Source organism: Tachyglossus aculeatus, chromosome X3, assembly GCF_015852505.1.
Source record: "Tachyglossus aculeatus isolate mTacAcu1 chromosome X3, mTacAcu1.pri, whole genome shotgun sequence".
Classification (NCBI taxonomy): Eukaryota; Metazoa; Chordata; class Mammalia; order Monotremata; family Tachyglossidae; genus Tachyglossus; species Tachyglossus aculeatus.
Genome location: NC_052099.1, coordinates 27,136,378 through 27,147,512, shown reverse-complemented (window position 1 = coordinate 27,147,512; position 11,135 = coordinate 27,136,378).

The following is an 11,135-nucleotide window of genomic DNA, read 5'->3' as shown; positions in this document are numbered from 1 at the left end:
CAATGTCTGTCTCCCCCTCTAGACACTAAGCTCATTGTGGGCAGGAAACCTTGACTGCCAACTCTGTTATAATTGTACTCTCCCAAGCACTTAGTTGAGTGCTTTGCATGCATTAAGTGCTCAATAAATATGATTGATAGCAATAAGATATCTTTCCTATTCTCCAGTAGTAAACTAAGTCCTGTGAAACTTGATTCTCTTATTGGGGTTGAGACAGCAGTGCTCTAATGAATCATCATCATCATTACTATTGTATACTTTCTATTTGCCAGACACTGAGTTAGGTGCATGACAATCAGATCACACACAGTCCCCGCCTCACATGGGGCTCAGTCTGAGGGAGGGAGAATAGATATATAACTTTAACAGATGAGGAAACTGAGGCACAGAGAAGTTAAGTGACTTGCCCGAGGTCAGGGCCAGGTCCTCCGACTCTGGTTAGGGACCGTCTCTATATGTTGCCGACTTATACTTCCCAAGTGCTTAGTACAGCGCTCTGCCACGGTACGTGCTCAATTAATACAAATGAATGAATGAACGAAGCCCATGATGTTATCCCTGGGCCACATTGCTTTTCGTTGATATGTGTTGCACTTAGGGATGTGTTGCCCATCCCGCATGGCAGAAGACCAAAAAAGATAAGATATTCTCCTCTTCATTAATGTACCCACTGTGCAAGAAATAGTCCCAACACTCACGCACACACACACACACACACACACACACACACACACACACACACACACACAAAGTCATCTTTGAAACTAAAGGTCAAACAGATTTTTTAATATAGATGTTCATATTTGTATGTCATCTTCATATATATTAGGTAAAAAAATGATCTGACAATCATAAAGCCCTATTGGTGTTGCCTAGTTTCCTTGTTCTCTTCAATATGTTTGCAAACTAATTTTGATTCTTTTTTTTTTTTTTTTACTTACGTGGGTTTAGAAGTTAATCTTATAGGTGATAGTTTTCAGGGCTGTGTATTTCCCCTTTGTTAAATTTGGATGCTGAATTAGCTCTTTTTCAATCTTCAGGCATCTCCTCAGGTCCATATGAGTTCTTTAAAAAGGTAGCCAGAGTCTCTGTAATAACTTCAGTCAATTCTTGTGATATTAGATCATATCCTTTTCATAAATTTTTTGGGGGAAACGTACGTTGGACTATAAAATGGAAGTGTGTGTGTGTGGTTGAAACATAACCTTCCTGCTGCTAAGGCATAATTTTCCTTGTGAAAAATTATTCTCTCAGAGGAAGCAATTAATCTGAGCCCCAATTTATGACTTCCCAAATAATGAATAAAAATCTATAAATCAACTATTCACTATTACAATTGTAAAATTCCTCACCTGTCTTGATTTGCATCAAGTGTGAATAGACTTGGCATTAGTTAAAAATAAAAGTGGTTGACTTTCCACAAGACTTTCCCTACAAAGATTTGCCGCAATCCTGAACCCTAATTTACTAGTCCTACTAAACGACATAATTAGCAATAAAACAAGATGTCGTAATGGCATTGCAGACCTGAGTGATTTTTTTGAATAAAAAGGAAATACTCTTATTTCAGAGCCTTTAACGAGTTCCAGGGGACCAAAGACAAAATAATTTTCATGTTAGAAACACAAATCTTTGGTCCCCAGTGAAAAAAGTAAGGAATTATTTTTTATTTATTTAAGAAGGTGACAAAAATAATGAATTAATAATCCATCCCAGTCTCCTAGATCATTGGGAAACACACTTTGGACAACTCAGTCCTGTATTTTTAGGCAGGTATTGAATTTTTATAGAGTAGTTGCATAATGTTGGTAATTCCAATTTGGGTATTTGATCACAAGCACAAACTATCCCTCTGTTGAAGTGGTCTGACCAAAAGCGCACTTGATAAATGTCAGTACTTGCACATTTCTAGTCCCATAATTGTTATGGTACTTGTTAAGTACTTACTAAGTCTCCAACACTGTACTAAGTGCTGGGGTAAATCCAAAATAATTAGGTTGGACATGGTCCTTATCCCACATGAGACTCAGTCCAAAAAGGAAGGAGGAGGATTTAATCCCCATTTTACAGATGAGGAAATGGAGGCACAGAGAAGTTAAATAACTTCCCCAAGGCCACACAGCAGGCAAATGGCAGAGTCAGTATAACAACCCAGGTGCTCCGACTCCCACACCAATTCTCTTTCCACTAACTAGGCCCTGCTATTTCCTTGAAGATGAATTGGGAAACTAACATTTATTCTGTACACTGAAATAACACTAGAAAAATCCCAATAGCAGCCCTTAACTCTTGGTTTTCCCCAAGTCAGTAGTGCTAAGCACTGGAGTAGATCGTCTGTGTTTGATCCGATCGAATTCTAAGAGGAAGCAGAACCAGATATTTTATCCCATTTTTCTGATGAGGAAACTGAGGCACGAATAAGCTAAATTCGCCCAGAGGAAAATGACTACACCAGGACTAGAACCTGGTGGGTACCGTGATTTCTAGACCTTTCTTTTTCCCTCAATTCCTGGTCCATCGAATTAGTGCAGTGCTCTGCACGCAGTAAGCGCTCAATAAATACGATTGAATGAATGAGTGGTTGGGAGAGAAACAAGTTGCATATGGTTTATCTACTTGAGTCTTCAATCATTCTGGAAGGATCCAAATATCTGGGGAGGGTGATTCCTATAGAGCAACAGTGTGGTCTAGTGGATAGAGCGGAGGCCTGAAAGAAGGATCTGGGTTCTAATCTTGCTCTGCTACTTGTCTGTGTGTGACCTTGAGCCAACCACTTCATTTCTCTGTGCTTCAGTTACCTCATCTGCCAAATAGGGTTTAAGACTGTGACCCCATATGGAACAGAGACTCTCTCCAACCTGATTAACTTGTATCTACCAGAGTATTTATAACAGTGCCTGGCAAATAGTTACGTGCTTAACAAATACCACAAGTAATAGAAAAATCTCAGACAGAGCAGCCTTTCTCCCCACCTTCACCCTGGGTCACCTGGGTCTAAAAACATGCTCCATCACTTGCCTTGCTGTATAACCTTTGGCCAAGCCAATTAACTTATCAATACCTCAGTTTCTTTATCTGCCAATTGAGAATACCTGTCTCCTTCCTAGTCGGAGTGTGAGCCCAGTGTGAAAAAGGGACCGAGTCAGATCTGATTATATTATATCTAATCCAGCATTTGGTACAGTCCTTGACACATAATAAACACTTAACATACCAATATTATTGTGCTTGTCGTGTTGATACGGCAAGGTATGAATCATTTGCCAAGGGCAAGATAGCTACTGAAGTGTTCTCTTTTGATTTTTACATTGCATCTCCTAGGTTAGGAGCAAAAACTCCATTTCATCAAGATCTTCTTCATCTTTAAATGACTTAGCTGTAGTCATTTGCTGGCCAATATTCCATTCAGACTTCATGGTCATTATTAATCTGCAAAGTAGTATTTATTGACTATCTATTTCATCTACTGATGCCACAGCAACCTCCTTTTTTAATGAGAAAGATGGAAATGTTTTGGAAGATTAAAAATGCAAGCAATACTTTCAGTCTGTTTTAAATCTATCTCCTGGCTTTGGCAGCACCAAATGTAATCTGAATAATTAACTTAGCACACAGAATGGTAATGTTTTGGTCTCTAGGCAATTTAAAAATTGAAATCCTTCAAATAAATATTAGAAGTAAATAAGAGCATAAAATAATTATTTGTAGTTATTGTTGCATATGGAGTTACAAGCTGCTGTTGGCACCCAAGGTGCCTGTGTGGGTTTTTTTTGTTCATTTGCTTCGTTCCAGTTTATGAGAAATATGGAACTAGAACTAGCAATACCAAGCAAAAGGAAGTCTTTATTATCATACAGGCTTAGGCAGTCCCCTCCATTCATCAGAAATCTGCATGAGCTCAAGAAGAACCCCACCCCAACTCTCTAGGCCTAGGGATAAATTTGCTACAGCTAATAGCATTAAGTAAACAAATATATCCTTAAAATTAACATCACAAGCATCTCTATCAAATCAAGCCTGGGACAACTATCATTTCTGTTTCTAATATTTAGGATTGTATGGCATTAAACATCGTCCCATAGAGTTACTTGGAATAATTTGGAGGGACTAAAGGAAAAGCTTCTCTGTCTTTGGAAAGCATTTAACTCATCACGTGGAAGGAAATTCTTTTAGAAGGGGACTTTCAACTTTTGAAATTGCAAATTTATTAAGAGAGGGGGAAAAAAATATACTGGAGGAGAGGGAATCTGAAACATTCCCTCAGATTAAGGTTCCAAAGGCTGGTGTTGAACGTAGCCAGATTTAGACTGTGAGCCCACTATCGGGTAGGGACTGTCTCTATGTGATGCCAATTTGTACTTTCCAAGCGCTTAGTACAGTGCTCTGCACATAGTAAGCGCTCAATAAATACGATTGATTGATTTACCCACCTGGTTTAGTTTTCATTCATTCATTCATTCAGTCATGTCTTTTGAGCACTTACTGTGTGCAGAGCACGGTACTAAGCGCTCGGGAAGTACAAGTCGGCAACATATAGAGATGGTCCCTACCCAACAACAGGCTCACTGTCTTTAACCTCGTGGCTCAGTGGAAAGAGCATGGGCGTTGGAGTCAGAGGTCATGAGTTCAAATCCCAGCTCGGCCACTTGTCAGCTGTGTGACTTTGAGCAAGTCACTTCACTTCTCTGTGCCTGTTACCTCATCTGTAAAATGGGGATTAAGACCGTGAGCCCTCTGTGGGACAAGCTGATCACCTTGTAATCTCCCCAGCGCTTAGAACAGTGCTTTGCACATAGTGAGCACTTAATAAATGCCATCATTATTATTATTAACCTCTTCCCCTCTTTCCAGTGCATTTACACACACACACACACACACACACACACACATAAATATTTACAAAATATTTTCTATTATTGAATTATTGCAGTCTATCACAAATTCATAATATATTTAGATGCCTACCCCCACCTCTAGATGGGGAATGTGTCTACCGACTCTATTGCACGGTGCCTTCCCAAGCATTTAATACAGTGCTCAAGAAATACAATTGATTAGAGGAAAGATCTTGAGCAGCATGGCTTAGTGGATAGAACCCGGGCCAGGGAGTTAGAAGGTGAAGGGTTCTAATCCTGACTCTGCCACTTGTCTGCCGTGAGACCTTGGGCAAGTCATGGAGGATTCCCCTCCCTCTTCATATCTGACAGACCATCACTTTCCCTACTTTCAAAGTCCTGTCAAAGGCACATCACCTCCAAGAGACCTTCCCTGACTAGGCCCTCATTTTCTTTTCTCCCACTCCCTTCTGAATCATCCTCAAACTTGGATTTGCATTCTTTATTCATATCCTCCCTCAGCCCCACTGCACTTATATACATATCCATTATTTATGTTTCTTGCTCTGTCTCCCCCTCTATCATCATCATCAATCGTATTTATTGAGCGCTTACTATGTGCAGAGCACTGTACTAAGCGCTTGGGAAGTACAAATTGGCAACATATAGAGACAGTCCCTACCCAACAGTGGGCTCACAGTCTAAAAGGGGGAGACAGAGAACAAAACCAAACATACTAACAAAATAAAATAAATAGAATAGATATGTACAAATAAAATAGAGTAATAAATATGTACAAACATATACAGGTATATATATCTATATATACACACATATATACATATATATACAGACTCTAAACTCATTGTGGGCAGGGTATATGTCTAAGAACTCTGTTATACTGTACTCCGAAGTGCTCAGTAGGGCGCTCTGCACACAGTAAGCACTCAGAAAACATGATTGAGAAACGTCCATTATAGTCAGTGTGTTATGGAGTGTGCAGTGTCATGCCAGTGATTTTTTTTATGAGAAGCCAATGTTTTCACAGTCCAAGTTGAAAAAGAAATCAAGGTTTCTCCTGGAAAGATGTTTCTAGGCAGACCAAATATACTGATGTTTAAATGCTCCAGGAACTTCCATTTTTCAGGGTTGTAAATGGACTTCCAGCATCTAACACCTCAAATGATCATTTTCTAGACTCAGCTTTGATTAGTGCTGCAGCCTTTTTCTCTTCCCTTGGCAGGGATTAAAATAGGATCCTCAATTATTAAACGGAATTTATCAGTTTATCATTTGTTCTATAATACTTGTCCTCTTCATTTCATCCATGAAATAGCCAGTGTCCAATGCCTTTGATTGTAAAATGTTAAACAGATCATCATATATCTGCAAATATATCACCAGAGATTTTGAGCAGTAACCAAAATTTAAGGTCATTAAAGCTGTGCAGGATGTCTCTGGTTTAAAAGGATTCTATTCTTGCCCTAGTCAAATGGTGGTCTTGTATTTCCTGAATTTACTTCAGTGACTCCCAGTTGCTCTTGTCTCACAATGTGGCAAGCTTAGTCCTAGGTCAATGGTGAAGACTGGACAAGGGATGTAGCCGTTTTGAATTAAATCCATTCTTTGGGGACGTGGAGTCTGGGACACCCTGAAGTTTAATACCCACTGCTCCTAATGTTTTTTCCATGTGTGGACAACTTGCAAGTCAAATGCTCTGGTGGGTTTTTGAACATTCATGTCTAGCTTTATATAAATGTTTAATCTTTTCCTAATGTTTCTTAAACTACTCATTAAGCTATTCCTGACCCATATTTTCCTGACTCTTAGGAGTAAATATATAATTAAAGCCAGGTTAGGACTGTCTAGAGAAGCAGCATGTCTCAGTGGAAAGAGCACAGGCTTTGGTGTCACAGGTCATGGGTTCAAATCCCGGCTCTGCCAATTGTCAGCTGTGTGACTTGGGCAAGTCACTTAACTTCTCTGTGCCTCAGTTACCTCATCTGTAAAATGGGGATTAAGACTGTGAGCCCCACGTGGGACAACCTGATCACCTTGTATCCTCCCCAGCGCTTAGAACAGTGCTTTGCACATAGTAAGCACGTAATAAATGCCATCACTACTTGTCAGCTGTGTGACTTTGGGCAAGTCGCTTAACTTCTCTGTGCCTCAGTTCCCTCATCTGTAAAATGGGGATTAAGACTGTGAGCCCCCCATGGGACAGCCTGATCACCTTGTATCTCCCTCAGTGCTTAGAACATTGGTTTGCACATAGTAGGCGCTTAATAAATGCAATCGTTATTATTCAAGCTTTTTTCATATTCATGCTATACCTTTAAAAATCCTTTGGAGCAGTTCCAAATGCTACAGTTTCTTTTTATGGTATTTAAGTGCCTACATTGTGCAAAGAACTGTACTAAGCAGTAGGGTAGAAACAAGGTAAACAGAAACACAGTCTCAGTCCCACATGGGGCTCACAGTCTGTCTAGGGAGACCAGGTATTGCTTCCACTGGTATCCAGAACACTTCATACTGTCAAAATATTTTCTCATTGTGTTGATCTAAGTTCTCTGGGACCTAAAGTGCGAGATAAACACAAGCTTCTCTCTTGCTGACTTCTTACCCAGGGACGATAGCCTTGAAATGACAGGTTAGCAGGGATCTCTGAAGTCTGATGGAGGAGGGTTGGCTCTGACATATGAAGGTTGGCACATAAAGAGGATAAGTAGGGCCAGTAAAGGCGATTTCCACGGTTCTGGGCAAGTCGGAGAGAGAGGTCCCCGTAGGGAAATCATTTTTAAGAAATAAAAATTGCTAAGCAGTATTTTTATTCTTCAGCCTCAATATCTCTGAAATCTGAGACCACACACTAGAGCCAGGAACAAGGCATCTTCTTCCACAAAAAATGCATGTGAAAAGGTGGGCTTTCTTTAAAAATTTCAAGTCCCCTCTCTGGGACAACTGGATAGGTTGTTTTGAATGCAACACCACCAGCTCAGTTAATGGCGGTCCCACTCCCTACTGAGTTCCTACAAGCAACCATTCCCAGCTGCTGATCCAGATGGGAGAACAGCTGAACTTTTTATTTCATCTTTTCTTTTGCCTCTGTCACCTAAGATTTCCCCACCTTATTCTAAGGGTGTGAGCCCCTGGAGGGCCAGGGATCATGTCTAACTCTCACTTTTGCATTTTTTCTCCCGTGCTTAGGACAGAGCTCTACACACAGTAGTTGCTTAATAAATACTATTGCTATTACTACTACTATTACTCCTCCTACTACTAGTGGTCTGCACACAGTAAGCACTCAATAAATATGATTAAATGAATGAATGACACCTTCCTTGCTGCTTAGACAAAAGCCATTTAACTGCTAATAAGCCTGCTTTCCTGTCACTAACAGAATAGAGTCCCCATGATGCTCCACCAGGGGCCAAAAGGAACCCAGAAGAAATGAATAAAAGACTCTTTTACCCCTCTTTTAATCAGGCAGCTCTTGTACTTATCTGTAAAATTGATTTCGGAAAGTAGCTTGTGCAATTTATCACAGGCAGTTGTTAATCTATATTATGTTGATTTCTTTCGGGTGCTACAGTGATTCTCCTTACAGATCCATTTGGAGTTGCCAAATATTTTCCTTGACATTTAAGCAGTGCTGTAGGTTTTTTTTAACTGCTTTTACGAATCTGCGCTTCCGATCTTTAAATACCAAAATGAGTCCATTTTAATTTGAGAAACTCCAACTCACTGTACAGTTTGGGGTAGGTCTGTAATCGTTGAACCTGATGCTTGTTCAGAATATATCCTTTTTTAAAAACTTTTTTTTTTTAAAAAAAGGGTTGGCTATTAACCTGTATGAAAGGGTTGAATGTCCCTGAACAGGTTTTCACTTAATGTAAAATAATTGTGGTATTTGTCAAGTGCCTATCAGCCGTACCTCCTTCCCCTCCCCACAGCACTTTTATATATTTGTACAGATTTATTGCTCTATTTATTTTACTTGTACATATTTACTATTCTATTTATTTTGTTAATGATGTGCATCTAAGTATAATTCTATTTGTTCTGATGATTTTTTACACCCGTCTACATGTTTTGTTGTCTGTCTCCCCCTTCTAGACTGTGAGCCTGTTGCTGGATAAGGAACGTCTCTATATGTTCCCGACTTGTACTTCCCGAGCATTTAGTACGGTGCTCTGCACAATAAATACTCAATAAATACGCTTGAATGAATGAATAAAGCGCTCAATAAATACGATTGAATGAATGAATATATACCAAGCAATGAACTTAGTGCTGGGGTAGATACAAGATCATCAGGTCAAATTTTTATTGAATCTCCATTTGGCACTTAAGAAATGCTACTAATAGTATCATTATTATTATCATCATTCATGCTGTTATCATCAGTCAATTTTTGTAGCTAATTTTTAAAACTTTTTAAGCACTTACAATGGGCCAGGCACTGTTCTAAGTGCTGGAAGAGGTACTATGGTGGACACAGTCCATGTTCTACATAGGGCTTACAGTCTAAGTAGGGGAGAGTAGGATTTAATCCCCATTTTACAGATGAGGTAACTGAGGCACAGAGAAGTAAAGTGGCTTACCCAAGGTCACACAACAGACAAGAGGCAGAGTTAGGATTGGAACCCAGGTCTTTTCACCTCCCGGGTCCAAGCTTTATCCACTAGGCCATGATGTTTCTCTAATCATGAAGAAAAGGTATTTGGGGAACAAATCACTTATATAGTCACAAGTACCATTTTGGGGTCTCAGTACCATAAAGGCCCATATCAAACATCTGATCTGTGATGTACTTTAACCGTGTGATAAGGGGATGTGGGATTGGAGTTTTAGGCCCGATACATGATCCTTTGAGGGAACTGATTTTTGTATTTGGAGGCAAACACTTTATTTTTGAATCCTTGTGTTTGCTAAGTTTGAAATACTGAAATGTTATCTTAAAGATTTTTCCCCAGAATAGTATGTTCACTTTCTCCAAAAACCAGGGATTTTTTTTCTTTTTTCTTTTTTTTGAATGTATCATATTGCCAGCCAGAATGTACTGATAATGCAGTATTTGGAAGGAAAATGAATCTGAGCCAGGAGAGAGTCAGTAAATGAAGCGTACAAAGCAAACTGAACTTCCCTGCTGGTACAGGGAGTGCTATTTTGGGGAATGTGTGGTAGCTTATTTGGGAGGAAATTTTTTTTTTTTTTCCTTGTTTGTTTCATTCATGATATTTTGTAAATGGCATTTTGGTAAATTGCTGAGCTCCAAATTCTGATTAGAAAATAATTATATGGAATTAAAGCCAGCCATCGACTTTCACTGGGCTTGTAGTTGGTATAACTGCCATTATCAGTAATGATGAATTCTTATTAATAAATCACTTACCATTAAAATATTTACTGAAAATCTTCAGTGTGGTAAGCACTGAAGGAAACCACAGAAGTGAACACATACCTAATAAATCTAGTTCCAATAGTAATATAATAATAATGATGGCATTTATTAAGTGGTTACTATGTGCAAAGCACTATTCGAAGGGCTGGAATAGTAATATTTTATTGTATTATCACCACTGAAATACACCTTTCACAGGTCAAGGAATAGTTGTGGTAACAGCCTTTTAAAAGCAATCAACTTGTTTAACTGCTTGGTATTGCTCCAGCTTTATAATTCTTCCTTGATTTTGCAGGTTTTAAAGTTGAATTTGCTAAATCCTACTGTTATTTCATGAAGTAATTCAGTATTTTGCACATTTGGGTCTATGATTTGGAGTAAAGGTTTTCAATTAGGTAGAGAGGGAGGTGGGAAAATATTAAGGGAAGGCATCACGCTTAGTTCACCAATATTTTTTTTCCCCACAAAATTAAACTTTAAAAAAAAATTAGGTCTGAACATGTTTCTTCTGGAACCTGCTGCATCCTTTTTATATGATTTGGGACCTACAGGAAATTTCAGGAAACAAGGCCCCAAAATTGTGAAACTGTTTTTTCTTTGAAATTTATATCTTGCAGCATGGCTCAATGGAAAGAGCACAGGCTTGGGAGTCAGAGGTCATGGGTTCAAGTTCTGGCTCCGCCAGTTGTCAGCTGTGTGACTTTAGGCAAGCACTTCACTTCTCTGTGCCCCAGTTCCCTCATCTGTAAAATGGGGATGAAGACTCTGAGCCCCACGTGGGACAATCTGATCACCTTGTATCCTCCCCCGATCTTAGAACAGTACTTTGCACATAGTAAGCACTTAACGAATGCCATCATTATTATTACTATTATAGTTAAACTATGATTGGTCTC